Genomic DNA, 25,118 nt, shown 5'->3' with positions numbered 1-25,118 from the left:
CATTGCATTTATAACAGAACAGTTGTACTCTATCCAGCCAAGCCCCTGTCCCTGCACATTGTTGTAAAGAAACCCCCCCGTGACAGTTTCTCACCGAGGTGGACCGTCTCTGGCTGCTCCGAGAGGGAAGGAGCGTCTGTCCCAGCATCGGTTCTTTGGGAGTACACACATGGCCTCCACCAAGGCTAAAGCACATCATCGCCTTCAGTTGATACAGTGACCTCACTGGGTGTTCAGTCAGGTAAAACCAGAAGCTTTTACTAGTCTGTGCAGCGCCTTCCGTAGAAATATTGCATGAGTCAGCTTTTATCTCTCAAACCCAACACACAAAGGCTTTACAAACCTGATTTGCAACTTTCTCCCTGCCTCCCCCCCACCCCGCCCCCAGTGTGCAGACTACAGACTTCAGCATCACTAAGAGCCTTAAATGAAACATGACATCATTCAATTGAGAAACAGGACAATAGACACCACTGTGGGTAACTTGAAAATGCACACTTCACTGAGCAACGCCCTACGACTGCCATTCTTCTGCAAATATCAAACACAGCCCACTCTCGCCCCGAAAGCTGCCTGGGCTTCACCTTCCTGGCTCTGGCCACGGTTTTCATTAAACTCCACCGAACAAGCACGATGTTTGGAGCTATATTTCCAAGTTCACTTCCTGAATTATGAGCTTGTTTCAAAGGAAGTGGACACATCTTTCACGTAAGTTTTAAAGTGAAATTTGGGGGTGGGGGTAGGGTGGTGATTAACACCCAGTTGAAGGCAGTTTGGATAATTAGTTTCTTTTCATAAGACACAGTATAGTTTTAAGTCAGTGAAGTTAAATAAGAATACATTTAATTTTTGAACACTGTTTTTTAAAAAGTCAAAATCTATCTGGACAAATACCTAAAATTGAAACTTACAGTCATTTCTTCAGAGAACAGTTAAGTTCTGTGATTTTATATTCATAAATGCTAAGTAGTAAAAACAGAATGATTCTCAATTCTCCAAACACTTTAGTAAGCGAGACCTTTGTATTATTTGGGCTTTTCAATTGCTCTAAGGCCACCAATCCTTCTTAAAATGCTATATCTATTTTTATATAAAGATCCACCAAAAGGTTTATATTTGAAAAAGATAATGAATTCTTTAGGTGAAGGTCTCCAGAAGAACAAAAATGCTAGTGAAAACTGATACCATGTGCCATGGGACTAAAATTCAAAATATGGATTAGGTCCGTGTATAGACATCTAAAACTAAACTATTTCAAAGGATTAAAATCCTTTAAATAGAAGTTCCATTTAAAGCATTCATTTGTGGTTATGGAAAATAACATTAGCAGATCATCTTTAATACAGCTATTCCTATCATGCCTATTAAGTGATTTTAAACTAACAACATAATAGGATAATTTATTTTAATGCCTATTTCCTTTCAAATAAGGCTGAACATATACTGGGCTACTTAAATAAGTTATTTTGATGGATATACATCAGGAATGATTTCTCCCCTACAAAATTCACCAGTTAGATGGAAATCACTAAATCGAGACTGCTGAAAAGGCAATTTGAGAGGAAGGGTCCTCCCTGGCCTGTGGAGAAGGTCTTAACCCTTCATCCTGACCCCCATGGTAACTTCTCTTGCCTCCCCAATGTGTCTGTGTGTCCCTCACACCAGTGTCCAAGCAGAGCCCTCCCATTCTGCTTAGCTAAGAGCTCAAATCTGAACAAGGACCCTTCCAGTCTTCACAAGCACACCAGCCCACTGCTTTTTGCATTTGTTAAACAGCTGCTTATTTTGCTCAGAGTAAGTATCATGTGGTCTCATATTTAACTATTTTCTAATTGTCTCTCTCAGAAGACAATTTCCAGATTGAAATCATGGAATGTACAAAGATCTAAACTCTTAGATGGGGTAGAATATACAGAGGCTTCTGACTTTCTCTGACTCACTTATTTTCTGTGGATAGCCTCAGATCACAAGTTATTGGCAGTTTATCTTCTAATGAAGCGTTATTGTACTTGGACTTTTTTTTTTCCAACATGTTTTTAAAAAGCCATTTCTGACAGATGCTGTGTAGGTAAACAAAACAGCAAAGCTGCTCTGAGTTGGATGGAGGGCAGGCTGAACCCACCGAACAAGTAACAGTCCTGAAAAACAGCTTTGAAATGATAGCACAGGCCACATAAGGGTACTTTGAAAAGTTCATGGAAAAATTGAATTGAAAGGTAATAGTAATCTTTCCATAAACTATTTGAAGCACCCTCATATTTGGTCCTATGGGACAGTCATATGTTAGTCAATGTTAGTTCATTCACGATTCGTGCTTTAGCAAAACCATCAATATGTATAAGAGCTCTCATATCAATTGCAAATAAACCACTTATACTGCATCCACAAATATCAAGGGTTTAAAGTATTTTGAATCTAGTTTTTTTAATTATAAGATTTTTTTCAGAGCAGGGAACACACACCTGCCCACAAACGTTTTGCCTTTATATTTACCCCAGCACCAAGTATCTCCTAAAGGACTGAACAAATGAACAGCGCATGAGGCCTGCAGAGGGATGACCCAGACACATGCTGGTGGAGAGGAAAAGGGAGGAGAAAGTTCCACTGCTTAAGCACCCTTCAAGGTTCTTCCACACCTGTGAGCCGAGGAGCCTTCTGCCTCTTGGTATTGTCTGGGCCCCAGTTTGTTCCACTTCAGCTCTCTGATGGTTCTGCATTCTGGTCCTTCCCATCTCATAATCCACATGCTGGTTACTCTGGACTGCTAGATCTTGGAGGTATCCTGCTGTCTTGCCACTGGACTCGTGTGTATGCAGCAAGAAAGACCCAAAGACACACTGAAGGCACAGACGCTGGTGTCCTGGCCACTTCTTGCTGCATAGTTTATTTGCCAAAATACACTGGGTGAAAAGATGGTTTTTGTAGCAAAATTTCTTTTTTAGTAATAGTGAGATTGGCTACAGATCAACTGCACAGGCATGCCTCGTTAGATGATAAAGATACCCTTACTGGAAAGCAGCTCTTTTGAATGTCCTCCCAGCAATGGTTCTGCAGTCAGGAAGTACAGGTGCTATGCTATCGCCAGTGTCCCCACCTGGAATGTGGAAACAAGGCGAAAAACAGCAGACCACAGGATGTATCTACAGCAACCAGAATACAAGTCAGCGAGCAATGAGGGTGCAGCCAGCTGGGTGGCCGAATGGAGCAGGACCAGAAAGTCCCTGCCAATTATAAGTAGCCCTTCCCAGAGGTCTGCCATAGGGCCTGGAATTCCACTATTAGAAACCAATTCCTTTTGGTTTAGGGTAAAAGTCATCAGTGAAAACTCTAACATCTCCTGGGAGGGGTTATAGCATCATGGCCACAGTAGTGTGAACTGGCCTGCCCATTCTTCCAAGGGACTAGCCAGGTTTTTTAGGGTTTGTCTAGGAGGGCTGGGGAGGAAGCAAGAGAGCACACAGTTCTAGGTAGGGACTCCACGAAGCCTGCCCCAACTGCGACACTTTGCTGACTTTGCAGCCAGGCAACAGCTCCATGGAGCCAGATGAAAGAACGGCCTGGAGAAAGGAAGGAGGGCAAAGGCATGCATACATTTTGGGGTTCAAGGAAAGATTTTGCTTCATGCAATCAATATTGGATAAGGCAGATTTTAGAAAATAAAATTGGTAAAGGGCCACAAAACAATGTTTACATTGTGTAATGATAAAACAAAACAAAACGAAACAAACGAAAATCTTACATTTTCAGATACAAAGGTGCTAAGAATTATAAGGAACATTTCAAACCACAGATACTATTTTACACATGGAGCATAACAATTTAAATGCTGGAAGAGGTGTGGTGGGGTGTGGGGACCCTGTTTATCTTGTGATTTAAGATATGGGGTACTTCAAAAAAGTTCATGGAAATATTCAAAAAATTCATGGAAAGATTCATATTATTTTTGAATTTTATTTTTCCAGGAACTTTTGGAAGTATCCTCATAGTGCCACTGTGAAACATTTTCCAAGGTAAATGGTAAAACCAACTGTTTTCTAAAGCACAGACCATTGACAAAATATTCTTAATATATTTTTAGTCTACTAGAACTTTTTTCTTTGAAATAAAAAGGCATGAAATTACATTTTCTAAGAGCATAACACAGAATGCATGTGATAAACATTAAAGCCTAAAGGTGCCAGCCACACATCCCCATGAAGCCTCTTAGAAGGACACACTGACCTTCCTTCTGAAAGTGAGAGGTAATGTACTAACATCCTTCTGCATTGCAGTGGTTATTGATTAAAAACCCATACACACTCTTCCAGACAGCCTACTCTAATCCCAGAAAACGTCACCATCTACAATTGTTATTGGTATACAAAACAAACTATACACTATTTTGTCAAACAAACCAAAAGCTAATCTTTTTTTTGGTTTTTTTTTGCTTCTAAAGGGCTATTTTCAAGATGAAATAATTTTAGTGGCAAGTGAGTTTCTTTTCATAAATTAAAAAAGTATTTCCTTTCAGCAAAAGACACAGATCTAAAGTGGACAAAAGCACTCAAGCGCTGTATGGGAGAAATTAAATGAAAGTATTTTTTGTTAGTCCTGGAGTATTTAATCTAACAAGAGAAACCAAATGATAAATACTAAATGGTTACCAGTATTCAAATCATGCAACTGAAAACATAGTTTCTCATGCCCTACTGCACTGAATGTCAAGATGGAGGCATGGTCATAAGAATTGTGGAAAATAGACAAAGCTTATTATTATTATTATTATTATTTTTTTGTGACCGGTAAGGGGATCGCAACCCTTGGCTTGGTGTCGCCCACAACGCGCTCAGCCAGTGAGTGCACCGGCCATCCCTATATAGGATCCGAACCCACGGCCGGAGTGCCGCTGCACTCCCAGCGCCACACTCTCCCGAGTGAGCCACGGGGTCGGCCCCAAAGCTTATTATTTACAGCACTGTTTTTCACACCCACCCTTCCCTTGTGATCAAGTTATGATGTAATTTCTGCACCATACACCTACCACCAGTCTGCCATGAAATGAGCTCAGCTTCACCGTTCCTCTATGGGTTCATTTCTCTGCTTCTATGACAATCATTAGCTCTACTTTTACTCTGTCCTTTTATTAGGATGTTTGGTCTTTATTTTCCAGAGATAATGAAATCAAGGCACAGTTATTTCTGAACTGAACAATTTTTGGATATCAAGCAAATATGTTACAAAAGACTCTTGCTTTCAATAATCTATCAGTCCCATCTTTTAGAACACCATTGGAGGACTCGCTGTGCTAAACACAATGAACTAATTATCCTTGGAAGAATGCAGTCTGCTTTCAGACACATTTTTCTCCAGGAGATAACACCCATCTAATCCATGCATAACTACAGGCATTCGACACAATCTATACTTTTTGAAAACACTCTAAAAAAAAATGTACTTGAACTTGTAGAAGGGGCTTGGTTGCTGTATTGAAATCCTGCAGCAGTACTTTCCAAAATACTAATTAAAACAAGAATCTCTTACAGGTTCAGAGTAGCAACCACTGAGGCTCATAACCTTTACGTGAGCTTGTAAAGCAATGTCACATCCTGGCAGAGGAGAGGGACAAATCCCATCTGCCAGTCTTTCCTGCTCTTTTCTGGACACAGATCCCTGGCTGCAATAGAGTGAAGGGAGGGCTCAGCTCAGTACTGCCAGCTGCCCTCCACCCCCTCTCAGAGACCCAGAGACAATCCTCAAAAGCAGCAGAGGTGACGACGTAAGCTTGCAGGAGTCACAGACAAACTGCTTGGAGCAAATACGAATCAGTGTCTGAAATGGTTCAGAACCTGTTCCCCTGCAATTACCATGCTCCGGGGTCACCATAATCAGTCCCCTTCCCCCACTCCCAAAGCTATGTACAATGATGCAGCGGTTGACAGCTTAACCTCTAAGATGTATGAACTGTGAGCAAATGAATTGATCTCAGGGGAGACTATATAATTTCTAGAACTGAAGTGGGGTGATTTGAGCTTACATTCATTTGGCCTCCCACACCACGTCATGGACAATCCCATTCAGGCAGAAATTTGTAAAAGGCCAAATACAGATTCCACTCCAGGAAAGCACAACTGACTCCTCTCTAAATGAGTTGACATGACTTATTACTTTCCAGGATTTTTTTTTTTTTTTTTTAAACTAGAGAAGGCTGCGAGGGCTGCTGACCTCAGTATATTATCATGGCGGTCTTAAGTACCCATCTGTTGCTGTGGATGCTGATCTTTGCCTCTCAAACCTTTTAGCACATACAGCAACAACCTGCTGATATTTCTCCCTTCACATCTTCTCTCAACTTAGCACCGTGGCTTACTGGGACCTACTAAGTGTCAGGTTCTATGCTGGGCACAGGGGATGGGGAGGAGCTTTGCCTTCTTGGAGCTGCTGTCAGGTAGGACTGGACAAGCCTCAAATAAAAAATGACAAGTGTGACAAGTGTCACGAAGCAGTACAGGACATTACAGATATAAACTACCAAGAACTGGGTTACATAAGCATTTGCTCTGTTTTTCCAAACTGTCTTTCTCTCTATTCTCAAAATGTCCTTCAAACAGTATTAAAAGTGGATTGTAACCTTATGTTGACAGTAAAATCAAGCTAAACTAGGTTGCCTCCGCTGATAGTTCCCTTACCAATCTTAGACAGTAGGCCCAATTGGACTCATCTTTCATCTTATACTTAATTACTTGGTATCCAAGCTGAGAGCCAAACTTGCAGAAAGTTTTTGTGAGTCTAAACACTTACCTAACTCCAGTTCCCACAGAGGTTCATGAAGTAACTTGTTTATGTGAACAGAACAAAGGACAGGAAAAGGAGCTCTCTGTTCTGCTGCAGGTTTAATCTCAATTAGGTCAAGAAACAAGTGTAACCACATTGATTTTGGTTTATTCTGAATAAAAATGATCAAATCCTTTACAAGAATACGAATGAAGAGAAAAAGGAGGAGAAAAAGCCAAAACATTAGGACTAGGGGGTTGTGACGTGGGATTACAGGTGGTTTCCTTCACTGCACACTTGGATATAGTCTCTACCTTTTCTTTAATGAATATGCACTATTTGTGTAATTAAAATGTAAGAACAAAATAAATTCTCCCATCTTTCCTTGTGGCCCTGCTCTGTCCCCGAGTCGCACACCTGCTCCCTGCTGGCTGGCTTCCAGGGAGGTTTGGCTAGTGGGAGGCACCAATACTTATTGTGAGGCAGGAAGAGAGGGAAACAAGGGTATTTCCTCTGCTCCCTCTTTGATTAGGGGTCTGCTGTTGAGCAGTGGCTGCATCCCAGGGAGCCCATCCATGGTTCCTGCCCCCACTGGGCTCCCTTAACTCTGTTTTGTTGCTGATCCCTTGGGGGTCCCTGTGGGTTGTCCCAGAGAACAGTGGAAAGGGCTCCCAGCTGCTGCTGTCTCTCCTTGCGACACACCCCTCACCGGCTCCCTTAGCCACACCCACCTGTTTCATGAAGGAGCTTCTTCATGAAACCCTTCATTTGAACCAGCAGAGCTAATTTAGTCCCTAGCCAGGTCCCTGGCTGATACAATGTCGTACTAACTGCACAATCTTTGGTCTGAAAAGCTGATAGCAATTTGACTTAGCGTGCTTAGTCAGGATGTTGACCCAAGCTTTTTATTCGGGGGCAGAATGCCAAATTCTAGTCCCTTTCTTGATTTACGGCCTGCCTGATACAAGCCAATGAAATAAACACTTAATTAGAGCCTATTCTAGGCTGGAAACATATTGTGAATTTGGTATCTACTGATATATTCATTTATTCAGTATCTATTGAGCAGCTACTATGTGCCAGGCACTGTCTTAGGCACTAAGGATACAGCAGTGAAAAAAACAGATAAACACCCCTACCCTACGGAGCTTATTTTCTAGTGGGGGATATACAGACAAAAATTCGACGATAATAGCACATCAATATTGGAAAGACTCTTTGGAGTGTTCTGCTCTAACTCCTTATCTGGTGTTTAAACTACTACTTACAATATGTCACCAAGTGTGCCCAGTCTCTGCTTGGACGCTGTCAGTTTCCCGGCATTCCATCCCTGCTCAGATAATCCATCACATTCTGAGGCAATTCTAATCTTGAAAGTACTTTCTCACATTGAACTGAAGTTCTTTAAGGACCACTATAGGGAAACACAAGAGAAATCTCACCTCACTTCCACTTTGTAGTTCCTTAATTATTTAAGATATGCTATCAGGTTTCCCATATGTTTTTGCCTCTATATTCAAATATTTATTAAATATTTATTAATCACCCTAAGTGATTCCTGGAGGCAGGGTTCATGGGGGACGGGTGTTGTCGAGGGAGAGAGTTGTCCCTGTGGTTGTGGGACAGCACCTAAAACTATCACCACCCTCTGATCCTCTCCCTCTACACTTGTTAAGATCTTGCTTTCCTACTGCTTCCACCAAAGTGGTCTCAGAATCTTAACTATCCTCCTGCCAACTTACTACTGTAAAACAAGTTGAAAAGATGGCAATTTTTTTAGAAAATCCTCTGGGAAATAAATGTTCTCCCTTCTCCTCTCAAGTCATGCCTTTAGATGCAGCAACAGCACTCTGTCCTCAAAGGGCATGGAGGTTGGCCAGGGAGAAGACAGACACTGAACGATCACCTGAACAGATGACTGACTGCTGTGAGATGTGAACTGTGCAGGGAAGGCACGGCGCTATGAAAATATGCACAAGGGACCAGGCCTGGTTTGGGGTGGTCCAGTAAGGCTTCCCTTAAGAAAGGATGTGTGAACTGCCATCCAAAGGCTGAGAAGAAGTCAACTAGGGGAAGCCAGGTGGAGAGAAGAGACATTCAGGCCACTTTACTTTCTGTGGTTATAGAGTGCATTGGTACACTTGGCATTATGCCCATAGTGACCACCCAACCTAGATTTTTTTTCTGAGCAATCTTGTTTGCAAATATACCAAAATGAATAGCTACGTTTATTGTAAACAGCGCCCCTTTATTGAAGTGTCTTCTTTCCTTCTCCATTCTGGGGCAATCCTATCCTCCAATCTGCATAATCAGTCTTTTCTCTTCTGTACTCGTCTGTTTATGTTACTTATAACAAAATACCTGAAACTGGGTGATTAATAAAGAAAAACGACATTTACTGCTTACAATTTTTGAGGCCGGAAAGTCCAAAGTCCATCTGGTGGTGGAGACAGTGGCCCAGAGGTCTCACATTGCAAGATGGTGGAAGCAGAGAGAGAGAGCAGAGAGACAGACAGACAGACTCTCCTCTTCTTTTAAAGCCCTCAGAATTATGCACCTGACCACCATTTTTAATCTATTCACTACTGCACGGTCCTATAATCCAATCACCTCTTCAAGGCTCCACCTTTCAATTACCATAATAGGATTTCCCACCCTCTTAACAGTCACAGTGGGGGCCAAGTTTCTAATACATAATACTTGGGGGATACAATTCAAGCTTCAGTGAGTTTTGGGGGGACATAATTCAATCCCATCTTCTTACCTTTTTTTCCTTTCCCCAGACAGTGCACAGAGCTGCTTGTGCTGTAACCATGATTCCGTTCTTGCCTCATCTCTTGGACACGGTGCTTATAAGGTGTGGTTACAGTGAATCATAATGTAAACTTCCCTGCCCAGCATTTTCATCTACATATAATCAGATTAAAATGATTATATATCAAAGGAGCCCTAAAGGAGGGAGTATGAAAGGGTAGACGGGGAGTAGGCGGTGGTCATTCCACTCTTTGTCTTGACACTTGTAGGGGCCTTATGAACTGACCATGTGCACTTGAGCGTTGAGTATTTCCCAGGACCAGTTTGTCACCTTCCTTAGGGTACCCGAAACCAAGGACAAGTGCCTGGTTCCTAGCATGGCTCCAGACACAAGACCTTTGCATCGTAGTCTGTACAAATTAGGGCATAACAAAAGGGCAAACACCAGTGAACTAAGCTGCTCTGAGTATTGAGGAATTACGTTTTCATAGTCACTGTTGGTTATCATCCTATTGATTTAATAATAAAAACCATCCCCAAAGCTGAACTTATTTTGTTCAATCTAAGCCATCATTTACCACTTGTAAAACAACACGTGCAAAGGACACAAGGCCTTGAGATGTGTGTTGTGATGCGTGGAACCTCAGCTCTACTGGGCAATTTTGTAATCTTGGGCAAACTGCTAATCTCTTTGGGTTCCAGGTTCCTTCTGGATTGGTAAAATGAGGGCTCTGGGGCCTCTGACATTTAAGAATACTTTTCAAATCTACAAATCTAAGATTCCATGATTTGAGATGATGTGTCCACATTGCGACCTACTTCTTAACTACACAGTCTCTCTTGAGTCGCTCAGATAAGTTTAGGATCTTAAACGTGGTCCCACTATTACAGTCAGATACCCATGAATTGATGCAAAAACCAGGTATATGTGGCTCTTGAGTAGGGAAAATACCTTAAAAATTATATATAATTCCTTATGTGGCAGAATTTGTGATAGATGTCTTAACTCGACTATTATCAACAACAACAAAAAAACTCCCTACAAAAATTTTCAACATCATCATCTGACAGTGATAGACCAGATCATGCTTTTTACTAATTCACGGACATTATCTCTGCTTTCTGCAAAACTGCATTCTGGAAACCCGGTTATAAAGTACACTGTGAAATAGCTCATTTTCCCACAGAGGTACTGTCATAATTTGTGGTTGCACTCCAACCAAGTACCTGCCCTAATATACTCAGTAACAAGGAAGTAGAGCTAAATGTACAACTGCAAAAATTATGCTTCTCTAATACACAGATAATATAAAGTATGGTTTGTTCCAAATTGTTCAAGGTGCTCTTACAGCTTAGGTATACATGCCATGATGATGATTAGAAAAAATTCACTGTAATGAGCTGTCCTGGTTGAGCCTCCATGGAAACTGGGTGAGAATGGAAGACTCTTTGTAGCTGTCCTCCAACCCAGTTTACTTGCTTAGATTAGCTGACTGATTGATTGATGATTGATTTGTAAGGGGCTCGTCTAAGATGGCTCCTGGAAAAAGAATTCTGACATACCTAAACCTGGGATTCAAATATTTTCAGGCATGTATCACAGATTCTATGTGATTAAGCTGAGGGTGGGCCTGGGGGTGAGAGATCTGATGGTGATGAAAGACTTTGGTGGCCCTGAGAGAGACGAGGGGAAGGGAGTTTGGCATGATCAATAGAATGTGTAAAAGGTCATGTGGGTCAGGGGAGATACTGCTTTCTGACTTCATATGTGCCACGTACTCAAGCTGGACTCAAGCCTGTAAATGCCCTGACAAAGGAGAGATGACACAAATAAACAAACAAACAAATACATAAATAAACAAATGGAAAGAAAGAAAGAAGAAAAGAAAGAAAAGCAAGAGTTATAATAACAGTAATATCCCAGGCAATTGAGCTGCAGGATCTTTTATGTAACAGAAGAAAACACAAGAGGTTAGGAGCTTTCCCCACAAGGAGAGGAGTGGTGAGTTTGGGGCCAGGGTTGAGTTGTCGCACCAGAGCTCCTATAGGGAGCTCGGGAATGCTGAATATTTCAGGGCAGGGGCCCCTGGGAGAATTGGCAGCCTGGGGCACAGGGTGGTGACAGGGCAGGCAGAGGAAAGGGGGAGCCAGGAAGCCTGCCTGGGAGTAGAGGGAAAGCAAGAGGTCCTGTTCTTGTGCTGGTGGAAGAGACAACTGAGCTGGCAAAGTGTGGTCTCTGAAAGTGACTGCACCTGTGCCCACAGGGCTGGCAAGGCCTAGTGTGAGCTGAAGACTGCCCCAGAAGTTGTGAACTGAGGCTGGGCAGGTAGACCTGTTGCTTGGTTCACACTGGGTCTTTGAATTGACGACCCAAGTTTAAAAAATCAGGATATTTCACATAAAAGTCCAGATTTTTTTGCTTAAAGTGAGGGTGCCAAAAAAAAATAAAATAAAAATAAAAATGAAGTATAAACATCAATTAATACTAGATTAACACTTGCATTCAGCAGCAGTGGGTACAGGCATGCGTGCTGCTGCTCCCTGAACGTGGCTTTCCACTTTGCTGCAGTCCCCACCACCTCCTTTCATTTCACACCTGTCCTCCCTTACACCTTTACATGATCCACCTGACCCTTGAGGCACACGACTCTGGATTACACACATGGACACCTCAGGACACTGCTCTGTATACTAGGTCAGCAGTCTTAGAAATTACGAGATTATACAATCTGGTAAGAACAATTTATTTCTCTTCAATTTGTAAGCCATACGAAAGGAAACAAAGAACTAAAAATATCACTTGTTTGTTACTCTATACAAAATTAGGCAATAAAAGTCCCATAAGCTCAATCTTTCCATTGTGGAAAGAATTGGTGAGGGACAGGGGAGAAGGTTTATAATGGGGAAAATATTAATTGCAGGTCAAGAAATGTAAATTGTCTTTACCATTTAACCTCATTGGCTCTTATTTTCATTTTTCCACTCTTTACGTTAATCAAATGTCTTATCCTACTAGTTTTATTCATTTATTTTTTAAACAAATCTGCGTTTGAACAAAATGTTACAATTTGCTTAGGGTTTCTGTGCAGGAATAGAAGAAGCAGTTTAACTGGTAATTCTGCCAAACCAAATACCCAGATAACTGGTGTCATGGTTTTTAACATTTAAAAGTCTGTGGACAGCAAAACAAAAGCACAGCCCCCAAAGGAGGACACACTGAATTGGCTGGCAACACCGCGGGGTTCCTGCCATCTACCCACCCATAGGTAAGAACTGAAGTGGGGATTTGTTTTTGATGCTCTTCTGAAAAATAAGCCAAGATCCTCTATGAATGTAAAAACTCACACATCACATCCTAATTTCATAAAGCACTAGTTTTGTCATACCTTTAAAAAAAAATAATAGGACAGAAGTTAAGACTTAGAATTGGAGATTCTAGTCTCATCAAAATAAATGACGAGTGTAAAATTGGATGTACACGCCAGGAACAAAGAAGAATTCAGAGTCCCCCTAACTTGGAAGCGCATTTGTGTGTTTTGACGCCAGTCATTTAGGAAGACACCCAGAGGCATTAGTGAGTCATCGGCATTCTCCCTAGAAAGGGAGAAAGCCCCATTCTGCACCCCATACCAGCGTTTACTTCTTTCTGAACCCTGGAGATAAAATATTTTAATACACAGAGGCATCCGAGATGATTTATAGATGTACCCAAGTCTTTCTGGAGAACTGTCTCTGATATGTGATCTCTTCTGTCAGGAGTGTGAGGAGGGGGGAGTGGGAGAGGGGGCTAGAAAAACAAAACGACCTCTTTCCCCTAATCCTGACATGGAGGAAAAAGCAGAAAGCTAAAAGCTTCCCTAAGGGAAAAAGCTCCTGCAGACTGGATGGGTCAAGCCAGCCCAACACACTTCGGACTACTGAACTTGCTGAACGTCCCTCTTCCCGCTCCAATCCTGAGGTTGGGTTGGAGGCTGCACATTTGCAGTGCACCTCCTTGCAGGGCCCTGGAGGCCAGTCCTGCCGGCTGATCAAGGGCTGAGAAGCCCCATGCAGTCCCCAGGAGGACGGCTGCTCCCCATGGTCTCCCACTGATGTGCTCCCTTTTCCACATTTCTCTGGAAACCTCATGACCAAGAAGGTGTCAGAGAGCAGGGGATTCTTTTTCTCTTCTGCATGGGTATATCCTACTCATGATTTTATTTTTTAAAAAGCTCCTCTGAAGGTGAACTAAACCGTTTATAATTTATGAAAATGAGCTCTGACGGTGCATCTTCAAAATATACCTTGCATTTCACTCTATTGTAGACATTTAGAGATTTTCATCTATTCACACATTCCTATTTATTTTTTATGGCTAGCCAATAAGGAGATCTGAATATTTAGACTTTAATACATCAGTTATCGCAATGGTGTTGTAAACTGAATGCTTGATGAATAAATCTGCAATTGTTAATAAACACTGTAAAACAACATTTCTCCAGTGTGATCTAACACCTCCTAAATTACTCTTATGGACTGAACAGTATCCCCCCAAAATTCATACGTTGAAGCTCTAACCCCCAAGGTGACTATATTTAAAGATAGGGCCTTCAAGGAGGTAAAGTGAAATGAAGTCATAGGGTGGGGTCCTACTCTGAAAAGACTAGTGTCCTTATAAGAAGAGGAAGGGATATCAGAGATTTTGTTCTTTCTCCATACAAAAGGTTTTGAGAGAACACAGTTAGAAGGCAGCCATCTGCAAGCTGGGAAGACAGCCCTCACCAGACACCAACCCAGCTAGCACCTTCATCTTGGACTTCTAGCCACGAGAACTGTGAGAAAATGTCTATTGTTTATGCTCCCCAGTCTGTGGTGTCTTATTACGGCAGCCCAAGCTTGCTAACTGTCACTGCTATAGTCTGAATGTGTCCCCCCCAAATTCGTATGTTGACACTTAACCCCCAAGGTGATGGTAATAAGAGAAGAGACCTTTGGGAAGTGATCAGGTCATGAGGGCAAAGCCCTCACGAATGGGATCAATGCCCTTATAAAGGAGACTTGAGGAAGTCCTTTTGTCTTTCCACCAGGTGAGGATGTAGCAACAGGCACCAACTTTGAAGCAACGAATGAGCCCTTCCCAGACACCAAATCTGCTGGCACTTTGACCTTGGACTTCCCAGTCTCCAGAACTGTGAGCAATGAATTTTTTGTTTATAGATTACCCAGTCTATGGTATTTTGTTATAGCAGCCCAAATGGACTAAGACAACCACCATCAGCTGGATTTTCAACAAGTAACCAGGTTGTTGGGCCCTGCTCAAGAACATTAAATCAACAAATCTGCTGGCACTTTGACCTTGGACTTCCCAGTCTCCAGAACTGTGAGCAATGAATTTCTTTTGTTTATAGATTACCCAGTCTATGGTATTTTGTTATAGCAGCCCAAATGGACTAAGACAACCACCATCAGCTGGATTTTCAACAAGTAACCAGGTTGTTGGGCCCTGCTCAAGAACATTAAATCAAAATCTTCAGGAATGAGGTCTAGGAATGGGCATGTAACCAACCCACCTGGGTGATTTTTGTGCATAGAAAGGTTGAGAGCAGCACTCCAGGGGGAGCTCAAGGGGGCCTCCAGCCCCTACACCCCTCTCAGCCTCCCCTCGTCCACCACCCAGACAGGAAGAGCTCAGATGGGGTCGACAATGAAAGAGAGACTTGACGTGCTTAAAATTAGGCTCCCCCAAAAGGCAATAAAGGATTACAAACAGAGCTAGTCAGGGATCATGTTGGGGTCCAGGGCAATGTACCTTGTAGGAAAAGCGACTTCTATCTCTAGATTTGGGCTTGTTCTAAAGGGACAGAAGGGGCCCTTGAGGCCCATGTGACCCATGTGAGGTGCTGCCTAACTCCACAGGAAGGAGACCAGGTGAAGGTTTGGGTCTGAGGCCAAATTAAAATGAAGAGTGCACTTGTGCTGAGGCTATTCCTAGCTTCAGAGCCAGGGTGGGAGGGTGGGAGGGGGGTCAGGTCCTGGTGGGTTTGCACTTGGGATCCTGGCCAACTCCTCCCCCACTTCACAGAATCAACTAAGATTGGTTTTCAACATCCGCAGAGGTAAATAATGGAGGTGGACCATCAGCCACCAAGGATGCTGTCAACTCTGAAGTTCAAGGGCAGTACAAAGTGAGTATTTGCTATTGCTGTACTTCAGTCTTTTTAAAATCTCTCATGAGATACCCAGTCTACACCAGAGTGAAGGTTCTACAACATCAGCCAAACTGCGAAGACTTGAAATTAATTTACTTATATTGTCAGGGATAATAATAGGATAGAAGCAAATTCAAAGGCACTAAGAACATTTAACTATGTAAAAATACTACGCAGAATCCTGCAAGTCTTTAAAAATCAAGGTACGAAACAATAACCAAACACTATTTTAAGACAGCCTGTTCTCTACTCATATACCAGAATGTTTTTCTTAAAGTGATTTACACGTATGTCCAGGGTGGAGAGCCACAGTCACGCTGCAAGAATGTTACCATACTTTCAAATTAAGTAAAAATTTAACAAAAACCAGAACATTTTCTAGACTGATTTTTTAATACTGCAAGAAGTAGCTCTTCGAGTAGAATAGAGCTTTCCTAATTGACAGAATAAAATTATGTTTTAAGTATAGAGTCAAAAATCTAAGAACCCTGGTTGGACAACCTGTGAATCCTAACTTGCCTTCATTTTGAATAAAGCTATGGGAAAGATGTAGGTGGGGAGAGGGTGGTAAGGGAAAGTATGATTTTCTGTATTGTGAGGCCGAAAACCTGGGTCTGGCTTTCCCCCGCTGGAAGCTTGGCATCTCTGCAAGTACCCTGGCCATTTCCTCATCTAAAGGCCAATGCAGACAGCAAGAGAATGATGAAGTTCAAAACACAGACCTAGGTGAGGCTCTTTGACTTTTGCAGTTGCAAAGGAGAAAAGTGATGTTGATGGTGGGTGGTTGCCAGTGCCCTTTGTAAGGTGTGCACCCCAGAGCTGGACAACCACTGTGCTGTCCAGCTGTGTTTTCGAAGTAGCAAAAGATGTCCATGTCTCATTTGTTGAAAATTCAGTTTTATATTTTAAACTAGTGTTACCAAAGAGTGAATTATAGAGTGAGATGACACGCCTAGCTTCACATCTGCGACCTGTGATCAGCTGCATGATCGTGGTCTTTAACTTCAGTCACCTCGGTCTCTTTGAAACTAGGAAAACATCTTATTCCACAGAGTTACCTTTTGATTTAAGTGATTATAACACTTGTAAAATGTCCATCGTGGTGTATGCATGGCACCTAACAGGTACCCGGTCATATTCATTTCTTCCTTTTACAGATAGACAATTGTCAAAAGGTTTAAAAGAACCCCAAATACAGATGAGTCTAAACTCCTTGTATTCACGTTTTTCTAGTTAGAACATGGGAGCAATCCCAGGTCTCACACACTTCCCATCATTGGATTTGAAGTGACAATCAGTGTGTTCCTAAACAAGTTTTGCTTATTCCTTAAAAATTCAGCTTCCATGCCATCCGTAGACATACCCCATTGTGGGACCTTCCTATGAATACAAATTTTTAACACCATTAATTTATTATCTTATTTCTTTAGTGTGTGTTTAAGAGCATTTTGAATATTTAGCCCAAGTAGAGGAAATAGAGCTGTACAAGCTATAATTCCCGTCCTCAAAGTTTCAGACTTTTTTAGGGGGGGGGGGAGAGAGAGAGAGAGAGAGAGAGAGAGAGAGAGAGAGAGAGAGAGAGGTATGCTACCAGCTAATGTGTGCATACAGTACCTCCTAAGTGCCCGGCACTGTTCTCCGAGCTTCAGACTGATTCCTCACAACCCTCTTAGAACAGAGGTGCTACTGTCTCCAACTTATGGATGAGGAACTCCATACACAGCAAGTCCAGTAGACTGCTTGGATTGCATTGCTGTGAAGTAGAGGCATCAGGATGTGAACCCAGGCAGTGAGACTTCAGAGCTTGTCCTCTCAATCATATGATACGGCCAGAGATGTAAATTCGCATCACAGATTCATAGAATTAGAGTGTGGAATATGTGCCTGGAGGTGAAGAGGGGGCTTTAGAACCTAGCCCCGGGGTTCTCAAACCTTGCTGGCACTGGAATCACAGGGAGGGCTTGTTAAAACACAGGCTGCTGGGTCCCACCCCCAGGGTCTCTGATTCTGTGGGGCTGGGTCGGGCCTGAGTATTTGTAAGTTCCCTGAGGGTTGATGCTGCGTGTCCTGTGGACGCTTTGAGAATCGACAACCTGCTTAGGCAGAGGCTGAGCAGAACGAGGCTTCTGTTCTTACTCTGAGTCTTCCACGTAAATGGTGGACATCAGGTGCTCTGTGATGGGGGCGAGAGGCTTGGGAGAGCGCTCAGCCCTGGAGAGCAGGCCTGTGCCAGGCATGCAGAGGGCTCTTCCTTCCAATGCAGCTGAGACAGGTGGGGAGCCTCTCTCTGGCATGTGACACCGTAATTCAGTATGACACTGGCACTTCAGTGTGACCCTCTGCATCTTCCCCAGCACATAACCAATTTGAAACAATAGGAACCTGCCCAGAGTAAATATTATTCTCACTATGAGCTATTTACCAAAACATGTGATCTAAAATTTGGCTATATCAATGCTAAACATGGCAGGAGTTAGCAAAAACAGCAGGGCCATGGAGAATTGCCAGGATTTATCCTCAGAAGGGAAGGACAATTAGACAATTTCAAAGTTTTCTCTTGCTTACATTATAATTCAAAAGGAAAATTTCTGTTTGTTTAGCTAAGAGAGTCCACCGCCTTCATTAAGATCCCTTACTAGGGATCTCTATTGAGTAAACTATTTTGAAAGTGGGGACGCTGTTGAATTATTGTTTAAACTTGCCATGCTTAAAGCTGCTTAGTTTTTGTGGCCTCCCAGGGTGTTCTGAGGCCTCAGTGATTTAATGAGCATGAGGTGTGACTGAGCCTGGCACATACTAAGTGCTCACAGCAAGTCAGCCAGCTTTCAGCATCACTGCTCCTGTCACTCAGGAGCATCCAGGGCTTGGCCATGTGCATGGGCAAGTAGGTGGGGCCAGTGGTGTGACCCTATGACAGTAGATAGTCGAAAGCCTCTCTTCCCCATTAGCAGGTGATTTCAAGACAGTGACACTCAAGAAGCATTTATGGACACCTACAAGGGACTTAATGCTTGGTAGTCACTTACCATTGAGTCAAAGCATCTTTTCCAAATCCCTGCCAAGCACCAGTGACCTCAGGAAAGAATTCTACAGAACAGTTACTTTTGTTTATCTAAAATTTTTATTCTGAAGTAAGTATAAATTTATAGGAAACTGCAAAAAAACAAACAAAAGAGTACGAGTGGGTCTCCTGTGCCCTTCACTTAATTTCCCCCAATGGTAGCATCTTGCGTACCTATAGTAGAATAACAACCACTGACATTGGTCCAGTCCACAGGTACATTCAGATTTCACCAGCAGTTACATTTTGGTTGTGAAGAAATAAAAAGAAAATGTAATAGCAACGAACACAATCACCAATTTCATATAACCTGATATTACTTTGAAATTTGCCTTTGTACCAGTTATGAGAAAAAGGTAAATGTTAAGGAAATAAATTGAATAACTAAGACTCCCTAAAAAAACTTTTCTTCCCCCCAGAGTTTGAGCTTAACAATAAATCAACTTGTTTTCAAATCATGTCAACATAGATTTATTGATGTCACTTGGCCTCTTTTAAAGTCAGAGGTAAACCCAAGATTTGAAATCTTAACCCACCTAACCCTGCTCAAAAAGACACACAATCTGCACAATTGCTGGAAAAGAACAAATGAGGAGCTTTAGAACTTCATATACTGCCTGGCCTAGAGCGGCACAGAGGAGGTACCTGTATCTTGTTACTTCCTTAAATGATCTTTAGCAGCTCCTATTACGTACTCATTTATAAATTAGTATAATCAATGGATTAAAGGTATCCAAAATATTCTTCCTTAAGCATACTCTGTCTTCTCATTTATTTGGAAATAATAAAATTGAATATTTCAATTAGCTGGAATAGGTAAGGTTTTACTATATAATTCATTTTCATAATAAATAGTCAAGTTAGGGAGCCAAATCATTAATATGCTAAGAACTTCCTTAACTAACAAAATTGATATAACATGATCAAAATCAAATCTCTCAAAATTGATATAATATGAGGCAGTTCACAGTTGATCTCCCTGTTTGATGCATTAGCCAACACTTGGTCTTTACTCTCACACTGTTAACAAAAAACAATAACAAACCCTAGAGGAACAAAATGTCTTGAAAGGCTCATAAGAAATACATTCTTCAGGCCTTATCAAGAACTAGAATTACTCTCCTAAGCAGGTAAGATATGGGGACACTTTTGATTCTTCACCATAAGAAAGCTGCTCTGGTATTAGGAAACAAAACACAACATTTTCCCTTTGCACAGCAGGGAATTGTTTGTGTCAATCTTCCACCAGGAGGCTGGTCAGAGTAAACAAGTATTTCAATAGGTGGAGAAACCAAACTCCCTTCTACTTGCACACAAAGAGCTGATGCTCCCTGCTGGGGTCATCTGAATTCTCCACCGACCAAGTAGAACTTCTGCAAAGGGCTCCCTCCTCCCAGGGCCAGCCATAGGCAATATTCTGAAATAGGTGACCACACTGGTGCCACCTCCCCAACACTCTGGCACCAGACACACTTCACAGTTGAGTGTACTTAAATTTCTCCCACTTAGGGCTCCCTCCTTCAAAGGACTAGTGGCCTAAGCTCAGCCATCCTGCAAAGATTCCCAGGAAACTGAGAGCAAGCTAACTCTCATACATTGTTGGTGGGACTGCAAAATCGTGCAGCCTCTATGGAAAATGGTATGGAGGTTCCTCAAACAATTGCAGATAGATCTACCATACGACCCAGCTATCCCACTGTTGGGAATATACCCAGAGGAATTGAAATCATCAAGTCGAAGGTATACCTGTTCCCCAATGTTCATCGCAGCACTCTTTACAATAGCCAAGAGTTGGAACCAGCCCAAATGTCCATCATCAGATGAGTGGATACGGAAAATGTGGTACACCTACACAATGGAATACTACTCAGCTATAAAAACGAATGAAATACTGCCATTTGCAACAACATGGATGGACCTCGAGAGAATTATATTAAGTGAAACAAGTCAGGCACAGAAAGAGAAATACCACATGTTCTCACTTATTGGTGGGAGCTAAAAATTAATATATAAATTCACACACACACACACACACACACAAAACCGGGGCGGGGGGGGGAGAAGATATAACAACCACAATTACTTGAAGATGATATGACAAGCAAACAGAAAGGACATTGTTGGGGGGAAGGGGGGGAGGGAGAAGGGAGGGAGGTTTTGGTGATGGGGAGCAATAATCAGCCAAAATGTATATCGACAAAATAAAATTAAAAAAAAAATAAATAAATAAAAATAAATAAATAAATAAATAAATAAAAATAAATAAAATAACCTTCCTGAGACACCCAGCTAGAACACCGCAGGCCTGACTCCAAATTCAGGGCTCTTTTTACCACCTACAACATGGTAATCTGGTCTGCAGTTCTCACTAATTGAAACTGTTCTATTTTATCCATTTTTTTTTTAAGTTCAAAAGTTTACAAACTGTTTGTAATGGTTATGATTCTTTGACAGAATCAAATCATCACATACATTCTATTTTAGATCCTGAAGAAATTTTTAAGTGCTCAAAAGTTTGTGTATTTAAAAGTACTTCTGATGTTTTCCTCTTTATAGAAGATTTCTTATATCTCTGGACTTCAAAAGTGCTTGTAAAATTATGCTCACGAATCAGTTATTGATATTTCAACTTCTGGTTGGTTTAAGACTGCTTTCGTGCAGTTTGCATAACAATGCTGTTGTCTGAAACACACCCACAAAGTCGGATCAATGGGGCCAAAGGAAAACCTACCATTGGAACCAGTGTTAATGCATCCCAGAAGGAAGAAGGTGTATGTGCATTTGTGTGTAATGTGCATTTGTGTGTAATGAGATAGTCATAGTGTTTAATGCAAGATTAACAAGTGTCTAAATGTCAGCCTCTGGGCTGGCCCATGGCTTACTCGGGAGAGTGCAGTGCTGATAACACCAGGGCCACGGGTTCAGATCCTATATAGGGATGGCTGGCTGGCTCACTAGCTGAGCGTGGTATTGACAACACCAAGCCAAGGGTTGAGATCCCCTTACCGGTCATCTTTAAAAAAAAAAAAAAAAAAATGTCAGCCTCTGATTTCAAATTAAAATCTGCATATTTTATTCCAGAGTGGGCAGCCTGCCATCACTGCAGGCCTTAAAGTGATTCAGGGCTTCAGGGAGGCAGGGAAAGACATTACTCAGGGCGACTCCCTCCCCCAGCCCCATCTGCGGCATTACCATAGGTCTCTTGGCTTTCATACGAGACTTCCTAGGACTTTCAACTTAAGCTGTCAAAGAAATAAAGGATATATGGATTTAAAAAAATATTTACAGAGGGAAGATATCCTAAAATATTCTCTGTGATCTAAATTCTTCCTCATCACAACCCTGAGATACAGCCAGGGCTTCTGATATCAGTTTTCTGCACTGTCTGTGTAACTTTCATAAAGAGGACCCCAGGTTTCCTTGACTTGTCCTGAAAATAGTCAAGAAAATGATAAATTAACATTTTTTTTTTGGCAGCTGGCCAGTAGGGGGATCTGAACCCTTGATTTTGGTGTTACAGCACCACTCTGTAACTAAATTAACATTTTTTAAGGTAAAGATTCTAAATTTGAATTATTATTTTTATGATTTCTTCCCCTTCTTTCTTCTTGACAAATATAACTTAAATAAGTACGCTTAATCGCTTTATAGATATTTACACATAAAATTCCCCTCCCATTCAATGAGGACCCATTTTGTTTGAAGAAAATTTCAACAACCAGATATATAGTTCATGATTGAAACTTCAGGGTCAGACCTCTATAACATAACGATGATGAACATTTGAAGGCTCGGGATTGGTAGGCACTGCTGTAAGCACTTGATATGCATGGTTTCATTCAGTCCTCCTAAGAATTCTACAGTCCCCATTTTAAAGATGAGGCTTAGACAAGCTATGTAACAAGTCCAAGGTTACACAAATGGCAAAGAAAAGAGCCAGAATTCTATTCAGTTCTGCTTACTGTGTTCTTCACCATGACCTTATAAAGTTGTCCCTTGGTATCTAAGGGGGATTGGCTCCAGGAGCCCCCATGCATGCCAAAATCTGTAGATTCTCAAGTCTCACAGTTGGCCCTGCAGAACCAGTGTATATAAAAAGTCAGCCCTCGTATGTACGTGTGTTCCACCCCCAGCAAATACTATATTTTCAATCTTTGGTTGGTTGGAAAAAAATTTGTGTATAAGTGGACCCATGGAGCTCAAACTGTGTTGTTCAAGGGTCAGCTGCGCTTTAAAATTTCAAGGAAAGAGAAATCAACTCTATTGTCTATTAGGAAGAAAATACTTTCTGCAGTCTAGGATCCTCGTCTGTGGAACACAGATATATTTCTAGTGAATTCCTAATATTTTCTATACCCGTATCTCAAACTAAAACCATCTAAAGGCAAGTCAGCATCTAAAAATCAAAGTATAATGTGCTATCCTTGGAGCTTTTAAGAAGTTTTTCTAAATTAACAAAAATGAAAAATTACATTTGCAAAAACATCAAGCTAAATTCAAGTTTTAGAAGCATAAAGCATTGAGCAATCTCTTTGTAAAGAAAATGGAAACCAGCACTGATTTTCAAGCAGGACAAATATTGTTCTTTGGAACAGAAACTTGTTGCTAAATCTCACCATGGAGCAAAAGACTTACAAACTTTTGAAAAAATAGGGTTCACATGGAAACAAAAACATAACAGGATCTCCGATGCGGAGACCAACAGATGCTGTATGTCTTCCTAATTCTTTTAAAAGCCATTGTTGGCTATTAAAATGTCAGCAAAGAAATAATAAAATTCCATTGATTCTAGCATTCCAGGGGAAATTCTTATGCTGAAGTTTTTAAACCCTGGTTTTGCAAAAATTTACTATGCTAGTAAACTTTTCTATGCTAGTAAAGCTTTTTCTTGTTAAATTAGCTCATTTAATTCTCATAGCAACCCAAGAAGGTATTACTATCACCCCTATTTTGTACTTGAGAAGAATGAGGCACTGAGAGATGAAGTAACTTTCAAAATCACACAACTAGTAAGTGGCGAAACTGGTACTTGAACCCAGTCTAAATCCGGGACTGAAACTTTTACTTTGTATGCTATAATAATTTCCTGTGGCAGAGCCGTCCATGCAAGGACAGGGACTATCCCAACTAACAGAACTAATGGTGGACATAAAACAGGGATTTCTGCTGAGTTCATTCGGCAAATGCTCTTATAAACTAGATGTGCAATGCCTCTCTTTGAAGGGTTTGCAGTTAAGGATTCGAAGCCCTCCAGGTAAACGATCAGGAGCATACTGAAAGACACAGTGGCCCTGACCCAGGCTGCTCATGGCTCTGCATCCCCCTCATGGCCTTGTGCAAAGCATATGCTCCAAAGTTATTGTTGCATGATCTAGGAGTGTAACAACGTGTGCTGGTGTGCTGGCTCTTGGAGTGAGCGAAGGGCAAGGATGTGCAGAGAGAGGAAGGGAGGCGGCAGCCGAGCGCTGGAGAACAAGCCAGGCTGGGAAGAAAGAGATGAACACATGGGGAGTGGTTGGCCTGAACGGAGCAGTTGTGCTGGAGTATGACCAAAGGAGGGTAGTTCCTGCTGCAGCGTCTACCCAGGGAGTTCAGAGATTATTCCACAGGCCATTTGGACCATGGGCTGAAGACACAGGGAAAGAAGGAATCTGCTGGGGGCTTGCTTTGCTGACATAAGAGCTTCCAAGTTCCAGAGTTAGAATGATCAGAGAGAGAAGCCAAAAGTTGAAAAACACTTTCCAGGAAGCAGAGGGGACAGTGATTAAGTCATATAGTTTACCTTTTCTTTTTTTTTTTTTTTTTAAAACATGCTGAATGGCAGACCACCAGTATACAAATACATATATCTTCATGCTATTCTAACAAAGTAGAAACAAAAAGACTTACAGAGAGACAGTGAACCCCATCCATCCATCCAGCTCTGGTCCTTAGTCCAGTGAGCTCTGGGATGGCTTCTACAAGTTTCCGCCACTCATTTTTTTTTAGCAGGATCAGTCTCACGTCCTGAGCCCAGACTGAGGAAGGACAACCAAGCTGAGAAGGCCAGGTGCCATGGGCCACAGTGATCAGCAGCAGGGGTCAGAGCCGACGAGGCCAGGGTCCGATCCCGGCTTCAAAAATCCTCACTACTCACATGAACTGGGGCAAGGGGTTGAACTGCTGTGGGTCTCAGTTGCTTTATGTGTAAAATGGGGATTTTTAGCACTTACCCACAGATTGCCAAGAGGATCAAGTGAGATTAAAGCATATAAGGCATGTAGCCCAGTGTCTCGGTGCAGAGACAGGTGTTTCAATGTGTATGTTCTTAGATTCTGTATTTGTCTACTTGGCATCTATTAATCACAGAACTGAACTAACAGCGG

The 25,118-nt window shown here is 41.9% G+C and overlaps 1 protein-coding gene and 1 long non-coding RNA gene across 2 annotated transcripts in view; one reads left to right on the top strand and one right to left on the bottom strand.

Annotated features, from left to right (window-relative positions):
- Positions 1 to 25,118, bottom strand: part of PLEKHG1 (pleckstrin homology and RhoGEF domain containing G1) — a 121,162-nt gene that overhangs the window by 90,325 nt on the left and 5,719 nt on the right. The window lies entirely within an intron of this gene.
- LOC134378750 (uncharacterized) lies at positions 511 to 2,913 on the top strand. The gene is made up of 2 exons (XR_010023688.1): positions 511 to 708; positions 2,499 to 2,913. It is a non-coding gene; the product is annotated as an uncharacterized LOC134378750 (long non-coding RNA).

This window comes from Cynocephalus volans, chromosome 5 (assembly GCF_027409185.1).
Source record: "Cynocephalus volans isolate mCynVol1 chromosome 5, mCynVol1.pri, whole genome shotgun sequence".
NCBI lineage: Eukaryota > Metazoa > Chordata > Mammalia > Dermoptera > Cynocephalidae > Cynocephalus > Cynocephalus volans.
The sequence above is the reverse complement of the archived record's forward strand: the minus strand, read 5'-3'. Positions and strand labels throughout refer to the sequence as shown.